Source organism: Rissa tridactyla, chromosome 10 (assembly GCF_028500815.1).
Source record: "Rissa tridactyla isolate bRisTri1 chromosome 10, bRisTri1.patW.cur.20221130, whole genome shotgun sequence".
Lineage (NCBI taxonomy): Eukaryota > Metazoa > Chordata > Aves > Charadriiformes > Laridae > Rissa > Rissa tridactyla.
In genome coordinates this window covers 11,489,587-11,511,480 of record NC_071475.1, presented here as the reverse complement: position 1 = coordinate 11,511,480, position 21,894 = coordinate 11,489,587, and the positions used below count along the sequence as shown (strand labels likewise).

The 21,894-nt window shown below is 41.4% G+C and overlaps 1 protein-coding gene across 20 annotated transcripts in view; it reads left to right on the top strand.

The window, feature by feature from the left end:
- FOXP1 (forkhead box P1) overlaps nt 1-21,894 on the top strand; it is a 395,027-nt gene that overhangs the window by 165,155 nt on the left and 207,978 nt on the right. For all 20 annotated transcript variants that reach the window (XM_054215936.1, XM_054215932.1, XM_054215937.1 and 17 more), the window contains one exon: nt 1,043-1,108. The gene's annotated coding sequence lies outside the window, so the exon portion shown is untranslated. The remainder of the gene's footprint in view (nt 1-1,042; nt 1,109-21,894) is intronic.

Genomic DNA, 21,894 nt, shown 5'->3' with positions numbered 1-21,894 from the left:
TCTGTGTCACCAAATTGCATATTTCTTTCTGTCTTTATTACGTATTATTCTGCACCTCTGCAGCAGAAGATCAACATTTCAGTGAAATTATGTTATAATTTTACTCTATTAAGGTATTTGGTCAATTGATGTGGAATTAATTCTGAATGCTGTTAGTGGTTTGAGTTAGTAACTTGATCTAAATTAATAAACAAATGTTTTTCTTTTCTCTTGTACCATATGTTGATCCCAATTACATGAACAGAAAGTGGCAGATTGTCATGTTTCTTAAAAGATTACATACTCTTTTGCATAAGAGAGAGTACACAAGATGCAGTAATATACAGGGTAAAAAAAACCCTACACGTGCTGTTTTCCCTCTCTTACTTCTTATAAAGATACACTTTAATTATTTTTCTTTTTAATACCCACTGCTCTTACCACCTCAGCATACTTGGTGTGCTCTTGGTAATGCTTAATGAGATGATAGCCCAAGACAGTAAACAACTTTTGGAATTAGGCATGGAGGATGCAGCTAGTTTTAAAATCTCATCTAGGACTATGTCTCTATGGAAAAGGATGAAAAAAAAAATAAATAGAAAGGATCCAGAAGCTAAAATAGCAGTGGTTACAAATGGTCTTAAAATGCCTTAAGTAAGGAGAAGCCATTCAGACAATAGTCAGATTTCTGAAACAAAGAACTGAACTCATCTATTATTCAAACTGAAAATAGATTGATAGACATCAAGATTAAGAAAGTTTATGCTAGAGAACAAAGAAGTCTCATCTCCATGGGTTTTTTTCTTCTTTTTTTTCTCCCAAAGACCAAGTTGTTCGTGCTGAACTGAAGAGCCTCACACTGGCTGGTACTGATAAGCAGCAGTCCTGTGACTTGCTTGTTTTTATTAACTCTCTCTGAAAGTCATTCACCATTAAACACGATTAGATTCATTTGTTGCTTTATTTATGTTTGTACTTGCAAATGTGGTGCCAATGAAAATGCTTTGGGTGTTGTTGCTGACACTGACCCAGCAGTCACGTGTGTTACCTTCTTTCTCTGCAGGGTAAGAAGAGTGACCTTTTTGGGTGGCTGTAACTGAAGATTGCTTTACTGGAGCATCTGAAGAAGGTAAATACAAATACTGTTTTGCACACGGTTTCCGAAGCATGCCTGAAGGAAGGATCTGATCCTGCAAACCCTAGAAGCATGCCTTAGTTGCACAAGTAAAGGCTCTTCTGGCAACATGGTTAAAAAATTGCAGCGTTGGCTTGGAGCTAAGCTTTTGGAGCCATTGCTGTGCCTTAAAACCCATGTTGTGTTTTTTTTTTTTTTGCCTGGGAAGCCAATGGTTTAGGTGTCCAGTTCCATTTTAGGAGCAAGTCCACAAAGATGCACTTCTTTGCTTTCAGCCGTGTTCTGAGAAGGCTGTTTGGTAACCGGACAGAGCCTGTGCGCAAATGGGGAGACCTTGCTCTGGCTGGTCTTGGTGGCCACATGGCCAAGTCCATGGCCTAGCATCCATGGCTGCTGGGCTGGGAGCTGCAGTGGCACAGCCCCACAGCAGAGGACCCCTTATTTGGGGCAAATCCCTGGAGAGTGGTCAAGTCAGCTTCAATGCTGCTTCATCCCAGGCTGAGACACTTCTGGATTTACAGCAGCACGTCGAGCAGAGCAGGAAGGCAGAATTTAGCTGTTAATTTGATTGCTTATTATCACTGGAAAAACTAAAACACATGTTTTTTAGTCTTTTGGAGCATAGCAAAAAGGAAAGAAATATCACTCTCTGCAAAATTATTTTTATTTAAAGCAACGTGAAAGTCCCTTGCTTCTAAATTAACTCCTTGCCTCTCTTCTGGTCCAAAGTTTGAAGTTGGAAAGGAATATTAACATCACAAAAGTGGTGATTCACAAAATTAACTTGCAGAAGAGAAGAGTAACACAGATCAGTGTTTGGTACTGAAGGGTGTCATCTGACTGAGGTTCATATGGCTGCTTTATAATCACCTTCTTTCAGAAATTAATAGTCGGTTAAGCACCATAGCAACAAGCAACACTGATGTAAGCGTTGAGCAGTGGCTGCTGTTCGCTGTGATGTCAGTGCTCGTTAGTGCTGTTCTCTTGACCTTGTTTGAATATAAAATGGTGATTTCATTTTAAACTTAGAATTTTACAGAATGACTAAATGCATCGGAGTGAATTAGAGCTATTTTTATTTTTAATTTTATTAAAATGTACTTCAAGGGGAAAAAAAATGTCCCTGTTCCTCTTCTGTTTTAAATTAAAATAGATCTGAGGACGATGTGGGGTTTTTTTCAGTTCTTTGTTGCCAAAAATAGCTATTTAGTGAGGATGAAATTCATGAAGTTCAAGTGAATATTGCAATCCTTGGCCACGCCAGTGGTGTGTGTCAGCTGTATGGTATATGCCCCTCTTCAAGATTTGAATATTACTGTTATTTTGTGGTGGAGCCCATGAGGTATTAGATACATTTCGGCTATTGAAGAGGAAGCAGCAGATCCTGCAGTTTAAGATGGTGGTTTCTTGCCCTGCAGTTTTATTTCCCCTTTGAGTTTTTGTGAAAAAGTGAAAAATTTTAAATCCCAGGTACATCAGATGGCCTCAGAATTAATGGGATTCCTGTGGAGCCGCAGTTCATGCGTGGCCATGATGCTATGTGACCCAGAAAAATTAGGAATTTTGGTTGTGATAAATGCAAAACACTACCTTTAGACTCACCTTAGAAGTTTGTAGGCTATGTCTCCAAAAGCAGACATATTTTGTATTGCTGCCATCAGGGTACCACGCATGCCAGACATACCCTCTGGCATGCATCCTTCAGCAGTAAGCAGTTTGGGTGATTGGTAGAATATATCACTGGAAAAGACCATTAGATTTTTCAGTCTGACCACCTGAGTATCATAGGTTATTGAGCCTCACCCTGTACCCCTGGGCAGAGCTGGTAAGTAGGGTTCAGCCAAACTCTTGTCTCCTAGAAGCTGATCTGGGCTCAGTGGGAAGACCCTGACGGCTGGAGAAACATGGGTCAGAACCATGTATGCAAGCGGGATGCATGTTCAAGCACATGTTTTCAAACAACAAAATTCAAAACTTGATGAAAAATAAGTTGTTCTATCTGTCCTTTAATAATAGGACTTGTTTCTGTGAGAAGGTTTAGCTCTGTCCTCCTTCCATTGCAGTGAGGGGTGCCATTTTCAACGAAAACCTATTTGCTGCAGGATCAGTCCATAATCTTGCAACATATTTCATAAAATAAAGCCATAACGAATGATATGTGGTCCAAGAAACTGGATGTTAAATTTCAACTGGGTGAGAATTGAAACTACCAAGATAATAAACCATGAGAATAGGAGATAGTAATGGAAATAGTGATAGAGTCCTAATTAGAGCAGTGCCACTGAAACAGGGAAGGTTAAGGGTTTGGTTGATTGAGTTTGAGCTCAATTGCTCGATAGCTTAATTTCAGGTGAAATCCCATCTTCTGAGTTAGCGGTTAAGCTGCTCAGTGCAGTTACAGAGCAGGACTCTCTACTCCTTGAGGAGTGGCCACCTGGCCCCAGGCGTCCCAGCACTGCATGCGAGCTTGGCCTCGGGCGTGCGGAGTGGGATACAGCACAGAGCTGGTAAAACAGATTTTTATATTGTGTGTTTTGTTTGCTTTCTTTTTTACTGTGAGCTCCAGAGCTCTGAACAGAGGCGCAAATAACAGAATAGATATAGCAAGGGGCTTTGATGGTTAAACCTTCAGAATTAAGATGTTTACCTTCTCCTTTATTTAGCACTGTTAGGCATAATGCCTAATTATATGCCATCTTTTCCTCAAAGTAAGAATTTGAATTGAAATGTTTGATTTGGGGAGAAGGGAGGGGAAATGTATTTTTACAGAATTATGGACAATAGTGTTAGTTTTCCAGGAGCAGTCATTTGTTTAAATGTATGTAAAAGCATTTTCAATAATCAAACACCATTCAGTGAACATTGTAAATCAGGGATAGCTTGCATGCTGAAAAATTGAAAAGTACAAAACATGCTACTAAAGTTGTACATTATTGATAACAAAAGACACATGCAGACTTTTAAGATAGCAAAGATAGAATCCTTTAGAAAACCCTTAACGGGAAAAAAATCAACACAAAGGATTTAGCAAAGTTGCACTTAGTTTAAAATTTCAAATCTTAATGCTTGTCTGAGTTAAATGCTGATTAAATATTGATAATAAAACAGAAGCTGCCTGCTGTAACTCAGAACTGAATTAGATGATCAACAGATAAATCTGTGGGTTTGAGCTTTAACTTTTTTATATATGTGTATTTTCTCCTCCCTTCCCTTTGAGCCAGGAGAAAGGTCAGAAGGACTTCCTTTCCTAAGCTTGGTACAAAAAAATGGATCATGCAGTTTGTCTTTGTGGAAAACAAAGTGGTTCTGAGGGGGAAAAAAAACACCCAACAAAATGTTTTTTCCCAATAGTCCTGCCACTTGGTTGCATCAGGAAGACACATAGTTCTCAAACTGGGTTGACACGTCACTGTGCCATGTCTTCACTGGCCGAAGCAGGAGGAGCCCCTGGCAAAAGTTGAAGCCCTGAACAAACTTTTTCAGAGAAGTTTCTTTTTGTGAAGGGCTCAACAGTTTGTGCAGTTTCCCCCCAGCATTCTTCCTTGCTAGTGACTTTTCAGAAGATGTGCTGGTGAGGTCCTTGCTCCTGTTTTCTGTACCGGCTGGGTGGCAGTGGTGCTTGCATGTCGGGCAGTGTGAAATTAGTAGCGTGATGTTTACCTTACTGAGTTTGGCATCTTGACTTTTCTTGCTTTTCACCTAATGGTCTTAAAGCATATTACAGAGCAGAAATAGGCGTCGTTCCTAGAAGATGTGGTATGCAGCTACTTCTGAATATGGGTCCTGTGACTTGCGTGCGTTCACAAGAAAGTCTGTCATGGAGCAGACAACCTGGTTCTTGGACTTTTTCTCCAATGTTTTCTCTGCAACAGGCCCAAATTACATGGAGCCATACTGGAAGCATTTTTCATGAGTACTTGTATCACCCCCAGCAGGAAAGAGAGATCTGTGAGCCCCCATTGATGCCTGCTGTTCACTTGTTGGTGGGGTGGTAGGCCCATAGATGGAGTGGTTACTGTCTGTCAAGCCACATCTAGGACTGGATTCTTTCACCTTTGGATTGTTGGGAGAGGTTCTAATATTCTACTTGTTAAGACCTTTGAGTTACTGAAATTGAAAGGTACAGTGCTGTGCAAAGTGTTTCTGTAATCTGTAGTAATAGAAATGACAATATTATCTGCATATTTTGGGGTAAACCCTAAAAAGGTTGCATGTTGGCCTCTGTCAACACAAACTGCTTGAAGACCTTACCTACTTGAATGAAAAGTTTAGTCCAGAGATGGGTGAAGCTGTGACTTTCCTGAAGCAATTGGGTCAAGAAGATACAGAAAATAGATTAAGACATTTTGGAATAATTTAAAAAGTATCTGAGCAAATCTCATTAACATGGACCACTAGCATGCTGTATTGAAGACTTCAAAGATCTGTCAGAGGAGTTCTTTCTGTGCTATTGTCTGGCAGCATTAGCAATCTCAAGAGAACACGTTTCTTTTGTTTGCTTTTGGCCCATTTAGCTTTTCTTTTTCTTCTTCATCTTAACGTTCCTTAATATATTATAAATCTTCAAGTGGGCTGGTAGAAAAATATGTTTCTCGGCTTTAAAAAAGTCAGTAGCAGGTTTTGATCCTCTTATCTTACGCTTCGGGACCAAATCCGTCTGGTCTTCATGAAGACTGCTAATGTGAGCAAGGTTTGGCCAGTGTTTTGTGTAATCCTGCAGTGTTTCTTCCATTATCTTAGGTAGATTCTTGATATGATCATCAGTAAAACGCAGGTGGTGATTTGCATTACTTAACATGCTCTCACAGTATCATCATCTGTTTCGAATCTGTGAAGAATGTGAAGCACGAGGCTGAGTGGTTCATGCACACCTCTAGGTTTGGAAACCGCTTGCCTAACCTGTACCCACCGATCAAACGCAATTTCAGATATTGGAAATGGCCCAACCTGTACAGGTTGTAAGCAGTTGCATTAAGCAACTGTAAAGGGTGCACTGATGTCTGTCAGTTGCTAAAAAGTGCTGTGAGGTCCATTAAACCAAGCTGTCGTTGCAAGAGGCCCAACCTGCCTCATCTAATGAGTTTCATGCAAAAATGGCCATATTGACAGGTGCCATCATGGACCTCAGGGCTGCAGCATCCCTGTTGTGGGCGTGTGTTTGAATTCCTCCCACCGGTCTTCTATGTACCAAGAAATTTAGTGATGTGCATCTCAAGAGGGGAAGACGCGACATCCCTTGCTAGGCACCGGTGTGTCTGTGAGAGATTTTTTTGCTGCAGTGGTGGGCAGTGCTATCGAAGCTGGTTGGAGTCACCAGCCTGAGCTATTTGTGAAACGGTGCTGTAAAAACTGTGTTCAGAAGGTTGGAGCCTGCTCTTGTGCCATGAACAGCCTCTCTCATGCTAATTGTAGCTTTGCTGTGGACTGTGTGCAACAGGTATATCACTGTGTTCATCTTTTAACTTGGCCCAACGCCAAGGGAACAGCTCTTAATACACCATGCAATGCAGACAATGTGATTTCTAGCCTTGTTCTTTGAGTCTTGAATCTAGTGGTACATTCATGTGTTTAATCATAGCTGGTTAGGAAGGAATTGTGAATGGCATAGGTGGGAGCGGCATCAGTCCTCATTACTCCAGAACCTAGGCGTGGGCCAGTTAGAAGCTGACTCATGCTCAGAACTAACACATGAACCTCCATTTCAGGTTCCTGAACTACAGATTCAAGTTTCCTCTGATGCGAAGCATGTTCCTAATAACTCTGAATTAGAATATATCTGATAGAGTTTGTTCGATCTGGCTTCCATGATGCAATGTGTGATGCCTCTGCGTTGGAGTGCAAGGACATGGGCCTGCTGATGGGCCTACATGGAACTGTCTGCCTGTTAGCATCTCCCAGCCATGCCTGCTTCTCTACAGAGAGAAGAACCTTTTGTAGATTTGCAGCAGGCTGAAACCTCCCTTAGAAAACTCGTGTTGCAAAGATGGTGCACGCTCCTATGTTATAAAATCTAGAGATGTGAAAAAGTGACACCAGAAATAGATTCTTGTTGCATATTTCATATTTTATTTGGTCATCTCTTAGGTCACTGCCTGTTGCCTTCTACCACGGCAGAAGTCTGTCTTCCGGCATGCTTAAGTTATTGTCCTGCAGCGGTAGCAACCATATTTTACAGTGGCAGTGTTACAAGACCAGTGATGTCAGTGGGCATTACAGGAGGCCACCCTTTTTATTTGGTAGCTTGTACAAAAGCCAAGACATTAAAAAAAAAAAAAAAAAAAAGAGTTTTTGGCCTTTGTTGCCTGCCCATATTTCTCATTGCAACATATGAAAGCGTTTTTCACTGCTCCTAATGGCAGGAACTTCAGACGCCACCTCCAAGATGTTTAATTGCTAAGTGTTTCTCCCAGTGCAACCTGTGAATTTTAATTTGGGGCTCTCCTACCTCTGCTGGCCATATACTTTTCAGTGTGTTCTGCGTAATACTGCTTAATTGCTGAAAAGGGTCATTTCTGACTCTGAGATCACTGTTTATTTTTTTAGTAGGGTAGCACAAACATTTGGACATTTGTAACTAAGACTCTGACGTCATTTCCATTGCAAACCATTAATATCTGTAGTTTATAATATGGCTTTTCAAAATAGATTTTTGTTGAAATATGATGTTCTCTATTTTGTTTAAAAAAAAAAAGTGCAATTGTTATCCCCTTTTTAAAAAAAACCCGAAAGATAAATTGACATCTTTTGAGTAATAAGTCTATTCTCCTGTCATACCTTTTTCGTTATTTTTGATAGCCCCTGTGTTTATCTGTATTAGTTGTAGTACAAGCGTTTCATTTAATCCTCTGACGTGTTAAGGGTTAGTGGATCCCACTGATGGAAGGAAATGTCTGTGGAAGGGCACAGCATTTCCTGCTACTGGGGCACTTCCACCAATGGAACAGTGGTACACAGTCGTGACATTAATAATTGTCTGTGAAGATCTTAGAAATAGAAAGTGCTACATTTAAAAGCCAACAACAGCATAAATCAGTAATATAGGCAATGAGACCGTTTCCTTTTTGGGGGAGAGGGGGATTTTTTTAACCCCTTTTTAATTGTAAAAGTGTCGTGGTTATTTTTACGGTTTGTTTGCTTCATTGCTGTCATCATTCTCCATTTAAATTTTATTCCAATAATTGGGAAAGATAATTTTTATTGGGATAATTTTGCTTTTTAAAGCTTTACTGAATGCAAATTGAACATTGTTGAAAATGTTATTGGAAAAGAACAGAAAAATTGTTTCTGAAAAAGTGCTAATTCTTCTGTGTCTTAATTCCTCTTTGAGATCTGATGTCAAGCAAGAAAAAGTGTGTGCTTTTATTGGTTGTTTCCTTTTGTTTTAAGGAGGGAGAGATGATTGCTTTTGTTGCTACTTACTTAGAGCATTCAAAGCTCTAGGCTCAGTTTTGGAGAACGTTAAAATAAGCCCACAGGAGGTCTTGTAAAAGTTGTAAGAAATTGTAAGCATGTCTGCTGAGTCAATTATATGAGACAAATTGCCAGGGTAAGGCTGCAAGGTTCCAAACTTGTTATTTACTCTGTGCTATCTTTAAAACAATTCATTTCTGCCTTTGATTTCACAGCAGATAAATACATGTTTTGGAGGGGAAAAAAAATATTAATTAGGCAAAATATTATTTAAAACTGAAAGAATTATCTGGATTTGTGTTCATGTAGTTAAAAGGAGAGTCTGGCCTGTCCTTCTTTTGAAAGTTGGGTAACTGAAAAAATGTAATTCAAAAATGCAGACTTTGGCTTTTTAAAATTTCTCCTCAATGAGACTCAAGTGGATGAGGCAATATTTTTTTAGATAATTTAAATTTTAATATTGAAGTTGTTATTTTTTAAAAAATTATGTATCTTGAATCTCTGAGAGCATTCATGATTTTTTCAGAGTTGTAATAAGTTTCAGAATATTGCGTGAAGAATAGTGCAAATCCAGCATGTGCACAGTGTAAATCCCACGTGTATAGTGTGTGCTCGCTCATTTTCTCAAAGTTTGTGTAGTTAGTGTGTCATATGTTCATAATAAGCAGGCCAGCTGGAGCATTACTGCTTTCTAAGCTGCCATGGTTAACTCGGTTTGAAATACATCCAGATCAGCCATAGTATTTTCTAGATACTTGATAAGGTCAAAAAGTCCAGTAAAGTCCTTTTCCTCCTTTCCAGCACAGTTAGGATGGAAAGCTCAGAGAGGAGCTGCGTAAATAGTTGGGTTTTACTAGACCCGTCTGTGTTTGAAACTCGTGCTAAACTCCTACAGTGATTTCCAGCTGGGCAGGACAGGGCAGCGTTGTGGTGCTGTGCTACATCACTCGCATCCCAGTCTCACAGTCTGCCACCTGAGGAGCCTGTCTTTGAAGTTGCCCTGACAGAAGCTACTGGAGGGGGAAGGCTTTTAGTTACAAGGAGTCTGAGCACCCTCAGTGAGTCTTGAGACCACCGTTCAGAAGAAACATCCATTCTTGCTTTCCTGTCTGCAGCACAGGTGTTGTTGGGCGAGTACTAGACACTTCAGGATCACTGACCGTTGCTGGTTTGGAATGGAAGTTTCCTGTGCTGCAGAGGGTTTGTCATAGACAGTGATCAGGCAAACATGGAGGCTGTCTGCAGTGTCTTATGCACTGCTGTGTCAGCACACATCTCACTGCTGCCTTGGAGGTTTGGGTTGTCTCCAGTCCCATAGGTGTTTAGTGTGGGCCATGAGATCTCCTCTGTCCCAGCCCACCTAATCTTACCCACTTCTTACATCAAAAGGGGTAGTTGTGCATTGGTCTGTCCAACCCAGACACCTGATGGACTGCCGTAAGGGAGTAAACTTTCTGGTGGGTATGTTGCTTGGGAATATTGGCAGTTAGGTTTTTGTTGATAAGTTGGGTTTTTCTAGAACATTAGGAAAAGCTGTTTGTCCCTTAACGTAAATCTGTGCCCAGCTCCTCCCCTCTGTTTCTTGCTGTCTTTCCTCAGCTAGCAGTGGCCTTCTCTAGGCATCACCATACCAGTTGACTGCATGCAGCAAGGGGAAGCCCTGAGCACTCCCACCAAACCCTGTGTGCACTGCCGTCATAAAGCCACATACCCTCAGTGCCCCCCACTTGTGTCTCCCTCTCCTGTGACTCAGTCTTCCTTCTTAGCAAGAGTAGGGCTGTTATCAACTGTATTACGAGATACCAGGTATCTGCAGAGGGCAGATACCAGAGTGCCTTCATGTGTGGTTGGGCAGTAGCTGGCCTGTCCCGAGTCTGTTTCCTTGCTGCTGTCATTCCTGGTGCAGCATGTAGTTGGCCATGCATGAAGTCTGCATAAAACGAGTGGGACCTTGCTCATCTGTAAAGATCTGTCCCCAAAAGGAGCAGGAGCATGGAGTAAGGGGTCTTCATCATGCTCAGCCCCAGTGCCTTCATGAAGCGCGATGGAGGGTGGGCTGCTGGTGATGTGGGAGGAGATTGTGTGGGAACCTGTGATGTGTAGGAGACAGCATCAGTGGGATAAGAAATTCTTACCCTAAGAGGATGGGGACAAAATGGCCCAAACAAGCTTTGTAGACATTTGAGGAGACCTTCTTTTTAAAAACAACTGTAGAGAGATTTCCCAGGTTTTGTCCTCTGACACTGACATCTCATCTGGTCACCGCCTATGAAGAGTGATCTGTGGCATTATCTGGGTAAGACCTGAGTATATCTCTGCGGGAGAACGAGAGTTTATCATAGTTTTATATTGGGTTTCCCTCAGCGTGTAACTGGATGCATTAATAGTGACATGATCCCAGTGTGACCTGGACTTTAATGGGTTTGAACTTGGAACTGTTCAAACATTAAGAAAAAGTCCTCGCTCCCGGTGTGTATTCAGCAGCTGCTTTTTATATGCAGAACCCTGATCTGCAAAGGTTCAGTGGTATATTTTCAACTTTCAGATGAAAAGGACTAAATAACTGCCAAAAAACCTGGGCTATTTCTCTCCTGATGCAGATGTGTGACTGCCAGGACATGCATACATCAAAAAGACAACGTGCCTCTGAGCAGTTTAAAACCTACTGCTTTGTTTTGTTTTGCTCAAAGCAAACAAAATGTCAACCCCCTCAATCTTGGGAAAGGGTTTTTGCTGTTAACATGTGCTTCGCTCAGAGCCTGAGCCCGCGAGTCAGGATTTGGGGTTCGTTTCCTACCTCTGCAGCTGACTCACTCTGTGGCATGGGTACTGTTTGTTCTGGACAAAGCTTTCTTGTTTTTTCTTGACTTCGTATATTGCCAGCTGTGCATGATGTACCGTCCAGAATACACTCTTTATCCTATGTCAAACCTGAACGGTGGCAACAAGGCTGTAATTTGATTTTCCCATCTGCAACAAGAGCCAGATTTGCCCCTCGCCCCCCAGAGGGACATTTCAGGTTAGGTTATCTGGCTGCTGTGTGTTTAAGCAGCTCATAAAGGTACAAATTGTTCCTTTTTTTTTTAAAAAAAAAACAACAAAACACAACAAGAAAACAAACTCTGCAAGGCCTAATTTTTTCTGCAGTTTTGGAAAGTGTGTCCTAATTCTTTTCCTGCCTAGCCACATACCTAAGGCAGCTTCTTTACCAAGTTTCCGCTTGAAAGGAATTCCATTTACAAAGTCATCAGCTACCTGCAAACAGATGGGCATAAGGGAAGGCCTAATACCAGCTTGGTGTTAGTGTTTCGTGTGGAGCTCTGCAGTAATGATGGAGAAGGTAGTCACCTGCCACCAGAGTCATTCCCCTGGAATGATGATAGAGCGACCCGGAGTAAAGATGTCTCTTTGGAGAGCTGTTGACAGATTTACTGACCACCAGGTCAGACTAGATTGCCCTTTCTTTTTGGTATTAAGAATTACTGTGCATCGAGTTTACTTATTAAATTGTTAGCAAGTTGTCGCGTTGTAATGTGTCCCCATAATGTCAGCAAAATCACCCTGCCTTACCCTGCTCCCTCCTCCTGAAAGCCAGGGCAGACCTCTGCCTTGGGGTATCCATCTCCAGCTCTTTATGATCATAGAGTCATAATGGCATTATGTTTCATGTATAATACTTTTCTTTTACTAGGGATGTAAATCTTTGGTCTATAGACCTTTGGTTCAGATTTTTCTTTAAAACATTAATGAGCATTTTAGTTTTGGGGGGAAAAAATTTACAAGTAATGATGACATTGTGTAAAAATGTAGCAGCTAAAGCATATATTCTGTTGGTTTGCCTTGTCTTATAGGAACATCATTTTTGCACATCACTATTAACAATGCAAACACCCTGAAATGCTAATAGCACTAGTAAGCTTTTAATTCCATGGAATTTATTGCTTGCTGTATTTCCATGAATTTATAACGCTTTGATTCTTAAGAGCCCCATTTAATCAGTTTTGCCTGGCACAGAACATAATAAACAACTTGCTGGTGCTAAAGTGCCACATGGGGGAGGCTGCTAACAAGAAAGTTAAATGCTTCTGCCACTAGCAGTTTCTTCGCTGTATTTTTCATGAGCTGTTACTACCAGTAATGTACTTTGCTAGCTTTAGAGCAGTGGTTAAACACAGTGACAAACCAAACAGCACTCCAGCGCTGTAAACACGCAAAGCAATACCATTTTTGTTCAGAGCTACAGTTTAAACCAGGCTTGAGGCTCAGTATCATTTTATGGTGATCAGTGATTTTTTTTTTTTTTTTAATTTTAAAAAGGCCTCGTTTTTCTTTATATCTTAATATAGGACTTCTAGGAGTAAGTAGTGAGTGGTATTTATCAAGAAAACTAGTGTGGGGACAGAGACAGAAAAAAGAATTGAAGTATCTTGAATAACAGTTCTTGTTTGTTTATGCTGCTTGACTATAAAAGCACAAAAAAGACTGTCTTAGTAGAAAAATACCAGATTATCAAGTGCTTTAAAGCAGAAAATGTCATTTGAGTCTCAAAACTGCACCAACTTTATATAATTACCCTTTTAATTATCCCCAGTGGCCCATGAAATTTGTAAAATAGAGCATTGAGAGTTTGATTTACTTACATGTTGCACTTTAGTGTTACGCTCTTAATGAATATTGTTTAGCACTAATGTCAAGTAGAGATTGCCGAGTGCTATAGAGAGGTGCATGCTGCAAAGCTGTGTATTCAGAGGAGAATTGTGTAAACTCCACCTTAAATGAAGAGTATGTCTGTATGTAAAGCAAGATGCTATAATTTTTGTTGCCTGAGTGGAAACCATATTGATTTTATCCTCTGCATGCAAAGTAGTTTACTATATTTTCTTTATTTAACCATGCCAGAGAAATAACCATTTTTAACACATTTATTTGGTTCTGTGTCAGTGTCTTCCTCGTTACGGAGAACAGCTGTGTCCTTCTTCTCAAGAACAAGAACAAGGAAGCAAGCTCTTTACTTTCCTCTTAGAACCTAACTGGTTTAGCCTATGGTAATAGAAATAACACTAATCAATACTTGATGTGGGATTTCTGTGGGGTATCCAAATACCACTTATTGACAAGAAATTGCTAGAATAAGCGTGGGTAAAATGTAACCCAAGGTGTGGTCTAAAAATCCAGCTAAATTAAACAGGCATCTTCAAAGGTGAATGGAAACACCAGTGAAGAGTAACAGTAAAAAGAAATAAAGCAGAGTCTGAAGGGTTAGATAATAGGATGTAATAGCTGGTGACCTCTAAATTATTGGTACAAATGTGAGCGAGGTGGAGACTCAGCAGAAAGTATTTGCATGTGAAAATGGTCATAAAATGCTTTCAAGTGATGGTCTGGTCCTCAGGATCCATCCGCTGACAGGTTGGGGAGATTTGATACCATGGGTGAATGACTCTGAGGGATGGCTGCTTTCCTCTTGCCTCACGTGCCACTTTTTCCTTTCACCTCTTGAATTTAGCAAGTGTTAAGAACAGCATACAAGTGCTGGTACGGCAGGTTGGACCAGTGGTATGGCTACTTTGGCATCTTTAATAATGTACATGACCAGATGCCTCCAGAGAAAGTGGAAAAAGCCTGAGCTTTTACTTCACCTTCTAAAATATTTGTTCATGTTCTCCTGCATTCGCTACAGTAACGTTCTCGGTATTGGTCTTATCTAGCTACGTGCTGCTTCGTTATCCTGCTGAACTCATGAGATCTTAGCATGGCTTCAAATTTCGTAGACCGATTCATATAGTGTTGAGTTAAATTCAACTCTTAAGTTGTTTTTCCAACTTGAGAACATTCCTGTACATTTGTGGTGTACATCGTTGATATATAAATATTGTAGTTGAAGGAGAGAAACAACAGAAAAACAGTTATTTTGCAACTTTCACAGAGTTCAGAGAAAATTTGAGTTCAAATCCTAGCTTAAATGAATGGCAAAAATCTATTTACATCCTGAGGACCAAGATTTTATAATACAAATTTTTCTTAAAGTAAATGAGTTACATGTTTGGTGTACAGCTGAAATTTGGAAAGGCAAAGTTGTTTTACTTGTTTACAGAAACAAATTTCAGGAAACTGATTTCTGGAATTTTGAAATTTGTATTTATTTATATTTGAAAATATCTTGTTTAAAAGAAGCTCGAGGGAACAACCTATGAAGAGGCTAATTAAGCATTTTTGTAAAGCGTTGAGCTCAATGGGGCTCTTTTTTTGTTTGTCTTGAGGCCCTGCAATAATAAACAAAATTACTCCTAATAATTGGGAGCCTTGATTTGAAGTCGTGCTGACTACAGGACACAGGCAGTGTCAGTTTTCACTAAGTGCATCAGGGCTGACCTTGAACTTGTATCTGCTGATAAGAGCAGTGCAATAGCCCAGTCGTATCTGAGAGCATGTCGTAGTGCTCAGCGCTGCTGGTCAGCTTTGCCGGTGTTTCTTCTCTCCGTGTCTCGTGCCCTTTCTATAGCCAAAGTCTGGACGAGCCAGGATCTCCTGACGCAGAGAGTCATCTCAGCAGCAGCACTGCAGGTCATCCAGGTGCTCCTGGTGCCAGGAAAAGCCATGCCAAATTTGGTAGGGGGCTATGAGAAGATAAATTTGTTGTAACAGAAGTGGTTATTTTGGCTCCGTTTTATTTCATGTGGTATGTTTTCTGTCTCCTATATTGCTGTGCATGGGTGCGTCACTCCCTTCCGCTTGTACAGCTTCTTAAATGTGTGTGGTATCATATCACACTCTGGTCTTAATACACTAGGAGATGGTAGAAGACAGTGTATTTGTCTGTTTTTTTTGCTATTGAAAGGGTTGGAAGTTTGCCTGAAAGCCAAATTGTGTGGCAGGAGATTACAAAACCTTTAGTTTCCAAATCTGATTTTTTCCCTTGAGATTTTTTCTTGCTTGCTCAAAGACAAGATTCATCTTGAACAGCCCTGACTGAAGTGGTGCTTGTAACCACGCTGGAAAATGTCTTGTGGCCTGGAAGAGCGGCTCGTTGGAAGGAGGACAGTTTTTCAGGATCAGTTAGGGCGCTTTCAGTTCCCACCCCACCTCACTTCACACTCACACGCGTTGGTGGGCCGTGGTGACAGCATGGTCTTGGCACCGGGCGTTTAACGGAGCTACTAAATAGTCATGATGCTGCCCCGCCACAATGGATGGTTGCAGATTGCAGTCACAAATCTTGCATCTAAGTGATCATCTCTATTTCATTTTGTGTCTAGTGGTCAAAATTTGGGCAGGGGTTTATGGTGCTTTTAGAGCCATTGAACATTTTGACCGTTCTAAAAAATAAATAAATAAAAAATCCAATGAAAGTAGAAAAAGGCTAAACCCCAATATATTAACTCTGTGTTGTCCTGTGTATTAATTCAGCATTGTCCTTCTGCAGTAGTCTGGATCCATGGAAGTGGACAGAAATGTGAACTCTCACCTCAGAAGTAACTAAGAATAAGTGGAATTTCTGAAAGGCGGCTTTACTCCTGTCTAAAATTAGAAGCATGAAGTGGAAGGTTAATAAGAAGAGAACCCTCTGAACCTCATGGTTAGACTCACATTTAGCCACCCAGCTGAGGAGGGGCGAGGGAGCTAAGCCAAAACCATCACAGAGAGTCCAATCAGCTAACTGTAGGCATTCTGTAGGCATTCTTGTTTTCAAAGTTGGTAGGAAATGGTTTTCTTAGGAAAAAATTGATTTGATGTTCTTTTTATACTTGAGGAGACAGTTTTGTGATCTCCAGTTAAGATGATGAACTTGTACGGGCCTTGAAATTCGTGTCTCTTTTTCAGTATTTTTCAGGAGCTGTAGTTTGTACTTGTGTTGGCAAATTACATGTTTTTGCAATCCTGCATGCCTCTTGCTTTTAAGGAAAGAAAGGAAGAAAGAAAGAAGCTGCGTTACATTTAAATGCTCTTTAGAACCTTTTGCATATGCTTTTGTGTATTCTTGACCGATCTTGCTTTGTTTTATGTGTTTGTAGCATTTTTCTTACACTTTGTGCAATCATTACCATTAATGGGGATTTGCGAGTGTAACAAGAGGAGAACATACCCCAGAGTGTATTACTTAATTTCCCTTTGAAGTGGAATGAAGTTGTCCAATTGGCCATATGCTGTGATTTGCTATCGTTACGAGTAGTTTTTGACTCCTTGTAGAGTAGGTTAATCTCTTCTAGGGAGGCTACAATTAATCACGTTGGATTGTATATGGCATAGACAGATAGTTGCCACCTTTAAAAGAGCCAGTAAGTTTCTGAGGCACCTTTTCTAAGCCGGGAGCAAGAGGTGCACAATATAAATGCACAAGAACCGTTTGCCCCTGCAAAAATTGTGCACTCACATGATTAGTGAGGCGTGGTATTAAATTATTTGAGCTTTGTGCATAAATATATACCAAGAGAAGCCTGGTAACTGGGGATTTTGATTCTTCTTCATAGGCCAAATACTCTGCTGTAGATGAGGAGTATTTTGGTGGAGCTCTGCCCGGGCATAGCAGCTGAAGAGCTGGTCTTCCTTGCGTGCGTGTTGCACTGTCCCACACCCAAAGAAATGCCTCCCCATGTTTTATGAGTGGACTTTGCAGCTTGATTGAAAATAGAAACACAGTAAACAGCAACTGTGTCTCAGAAATATCCTCAGCAACAAAAACTGTCGCTATTTCAGCTTCTTTTCAGGGCCCCTTCTTGGGGGGCTGCTCTGCAGCTATATTACAAGCACTGTAACATAACCTGTAGCACCAACCCTGGAAAATCTTGTAGTACAGCTAACAAGTATCTGCAAAACCTTGTCTGTATGTATGTGTGCTTACATTTAAGATGCAAACTTGTATTTGAGTGTGCTCGGCTCCCTGCAGTATATCGCTGCAGAGCTATTTCTGAGACCTTGGAGGAGATGGGTTTGTAGTCTGATATTTATTTTTTTTTTTTTACTATGTTTTTCTCACCCTGATGTTTATTAACATCTTCCCTGATGTCCAGTTACAAGGGATGGGCGCATAAAAGTTTACATGAAAATACATTTGTCTGTAAGTGCTCTCTCCCTGCGATTCCTTTGCAGCTTTATACCAAAACCAGTTTCATCCTGTTTCACCCTTTACCCCTCAGACTGATAGAGAAGAAGGGATACTTCACTTTTGTGTAAAATCCACCTTGTCCTTTCCACTTTTCACTTTAGTTTGCTTGTTGATTAGAAGTAGCGGGTGTGACCACCCATCAGAGCCCTGTTGGGAGCCAACTGGCGGGGGGGCATCCTGGCTCACCTTTAGGATAGTAGGAGGCGCAGCCCTTGACTCCTGCTTTTTATTTGTGCGTTTTCCCTCTGAACACGCCAGCACATCCAAAAGTCTCCTTGCTGACCAGTAGTGACTTGAAGCACTGAAACAGGAGCTTAGAGTCAAGGCCGATCATTTTCTTTTCTGCTTCGGTCTGCCTGAGCTGGGACCTGTAGCCAGGCTCTCTGGATGTGGTTCATTGCATTCAGGGACATGCTGGACATGAAGGATTTGCCTATTTGCTAAAAGAGCTGCCAGCGCCTGCAGCAGCCGGCAATGCTTTGGGCTGATTGTTTTCCTCGGCAAAGAGCAAAAAGAGGGCAGATGGGAATATGGAGGACATCTCGTTAGACTGAGCCAAGAAAGATGGAAGGGCTGAGCAGCGACCCTGATTCTGCATCCCTGGGGCCAAGAGACATGTGTGTGTGTGTGTGAGTGATGCACCTCCATCTTCTTGCTGCTACCCCTTTTTCTTAAGGGTTTTGTGTTGCTCTGTCTGGAGACACACCTGCAAGCCAGCCACCTTGCAAGGGCTTCATGGTGGACAGGAGTTTTGTCAGGAGTTTGTTTCTGTCCTTTCTTGTCCAACTTACTTTAAAGAGCGAGCTAACGAGGTGCTGTAATAATTGTTTCAAAGCAGTTTTGGAAGAGAAAGTCCATTGTAATGGTTTTAGTTTTACTGCACAGCCACCCCCTGACCCTGCCTTGTTTTTTCTACTTTAATTCTGTTCCCTGCCACAGCTGGAGCATGTAGGGCAGACCTTCATGTCCTTAATAAAGCTGTTTAAAACTGATGAGCAGTTTTGGAGTGCCTAACTTATAGGCACTGAGATTCCATAATAAATACACGGCTTTTGGGCAAAGTCCTTGTTCTTTGTAGCAGGTTATTCTGGGTGGATTTGCTCTGGTTTGGTTTGCAAAGGTTTGACAGGGAATATCTTGATCTCCCTTTCTAAGGGTCTTTGTCCTGCCTCTAAAAGACAAATGTACCAAACACTACAGTAAAAACTGGCCCTTACCCAGAATTATTTGTCTGGTTCCTTTCACTAGTGGAGCTTTTCACCTCTGCAGTGCAAATATGTTTGCAGCATTGGATATCTTAGCTTGAATACCAGATCTTTTAAAAAAATGGTTTGATACCACGTCCAGTGGTTAGCAAAAAAAAAAACATTTAAAAAGTTTAAATGTAACAAAATGTAAATTGAGCTGAAGGGCTGTTTCTTGTCTGTTCTCCCACCCCATCCCGGTAGGGTCTGTAGGCTGATGCAGTGCTGTGCTGGAGCTCCAGCAGGTCCTTGAGTAGGCTGGGAGGAAAATGTGGGAGTTGCATTAAACCACCTGAGATGGAATTTACTGCCAGTACAGCCAACAGCCACATTTAACCTTTGGTATGTCATTGTAACACACAGTGTTTTAGGAGTGTTAATTATTATTTCTGGTACCCTAATCAGGGAGTGTGTCCTGTCAGCTGTTGTGGAAACAAATCAAAAGACAGTCCTTTCCCTACCCAGCACAAAAAGAAATATGTTTTCTGCTTCATTTCTACTTAAAAGGGAAATGATTTTGAAGAACTCATCTTTTTGTGTGTGTGTGTATTGTTACATTTTATTTTCCTTCATCCCCTGTTACGAGAATCTTCTGTGTATCTAAATCCTTAAAATAATGGTAGCTGGGAAGGAAAGAGTAAGGCCAGGAATAGGTTTCAAGCGCATATTTACAGCTGCCTTCAGAGCATCCTGTTTTCTTCAACACCGAGTCTGTTCTCTATGAATCAGACCTTTTGTAGATGGAGGGACCTCTCTGAAATGTCCAAGGTTGAGAAGGTTTCTCTGTGTGTGTATGTGTGTATGCAGATTGTCCATCAAAACTGTGACTTTTGTGATTGTTTCGCACTACTGCTTTCCAGCGATTTGTTTTTAAAAGGCTTCTTGTTGCAAACCATTAACGTTGGTGGGCTCAGCCACTGCTCCTGTGCAGTGCGGAGGAGTGGGAAGAGGGTATGACTTTGCAGAAACATAGGGTTACCTCCAGCCACAGAAATCAGGCTGTAAAAATGATGAATACCTCTCTTCTGTCATCCATAGATCTGACAGTTTTGTATAACTTATGAATTAAACATCTGGGAGGTGTATATGTATTTTTTTCCCTTTAACAGTCACCAAAACCGAGGCAGATAAGCTGTTGAATAATTTTCAGTTATCCAGTAACATTGCAGCAAGTTTTGGGAGCAGATCCCTGGAATGTCTCTCTTAACAGAAATGGCAGAATTGCCATTAGTGTTAGTGAGATCAAGGTGGCACCTGGTGCTGTGCCTTAACCACGAGACTTTAACCTTCAACTCCATGCAGAACAGACAGGACCTTTACCGCAGAGGTCTCATTGGAAGGATCCCGACAAAGTAAACAGCATGACACTTAATTTATCTACCCCAGAAACATGAAGGGCTCAGTCGACCTGATGGGATCTGTGGTTCCAGGGAGTCTAGGTATTTAAAACCTGATGCTCAGCCTGCTAAGCCATCCCCTGCAGCTTTCCTTAGTGCATAAGATATGAAAAAATCTCCTGTCCTGCAAAACAGATATTAAATTGGATACTCTTTCACCCTGCCATGATAAGAAACGCGGCAGAGAGAGGCAGGAAAATGGAATGCTGCTTAGAAAGAAAATATATTTGAATCTAACATAGAAATTGTTGAGATAGGAGGATTTTCAGTGCTAGTAGCAATACCCTCCGCAATGAGTTGCTGAAAATTCAACTCTCCCTGTAGTTTTTGCACTGGATTGTGAATAAAAATGGTTGTGATTGATGAAGCGTTTGGTGTCTCACTGTAAGTTGGTCAAGAGGGACTTCTAAATCACCCAAATGAAATATTGCATTATCATGAACAGTAATATGTAACTGTTAAGTATGCTGTTGCTTATCATAAGCTCAGGCTCCTTTGGAGCTCTACCCAGCGAGAAATCTCTGCGAGCGTTGGAGCAGAGAGCCTCTGCACGGCCCGGCAGCGCCACGGGGCTGGGCCCATCCCCTCCCAGGTGGGACATGCTGAATTTGGAAGGACCATTCTGCTGTGCTCGAGGCATTGCCTGCATCTTCACAGGGAGTTTGCAGGTCAGCTGAGGCAACAGGGGGAAGGGGAGGCTGCTTTGGGGTTTTGTTTTTTAGAGAGGCTGGAAGGAGGAAAAAGCAATATACCTTTGTTTGCTGATGGGCATGGACCTATTAGATGTGGAAAGCCTTAGCGATAAATTACTCCCACCTGTATGGGACCTGTTACATAGTTGTACTGCATATGGGTTGTTTGGGTTTTTTTGCATAAAGCTTTTTACCAGTACTGTGCATAGGATAATAGACAAGAAAACAAAGTTGATGTTTCATGGGAAATCAGCAAAATAGAATTAAAAAAAAAAAAAAAAGTAATTTCTACTTTCTTTACTGACACAAAGAAAGAGACTGATGTTGTTCCTATTTAGAAGTCTGTTTTGTTTGTGTTTTTTTTAAAGAGTAGAGTAACCCACACCTGTTGAAAAGCCCTGTTGTTCCCAATACAACTAAATGCCAGCCCAGTTGGACTGAAGTTTTCTATGTCCAGAACTTTCCACCAAGACCTTGCAGCCGTTTCTCAGAAAAGGATTAGAGAAATGGATGCTGCCTGGCTGTGTGAGAACACACTTAACACCGGTTAGCCAAGCAGCCATAGGATTTTCCATGTTTTAGGGCTGAAATGGGGAGGGAGGTCACACTGAAGTTGGGGATTTTTGCTTTGGATGTACCTGCACAACTTCATCTCAGGTTGGCCAAGATACGGGTCTCCAAAAGTGTCCCAAACTGGACTAAACACTATTTCCTCTGTAATGGACAAAAAATGTAGGCAATCCCCGCTGTGAAATAGGTGACATGCTCAGGCAGTTATGGTTCCTTTCTCTCAGGCCTCCTTGTCCCTGTCTGCTCATTTTCCTGCTACCTGAACTGGTGATGTCTCCTCTCTATTCAAATCAGGCAGCTTCCTCTGCCCCTGCCTGCCAGCTGGGTGTCAGAGAAGAGGAGGAGGCAGTAGGTGGGGAATGGT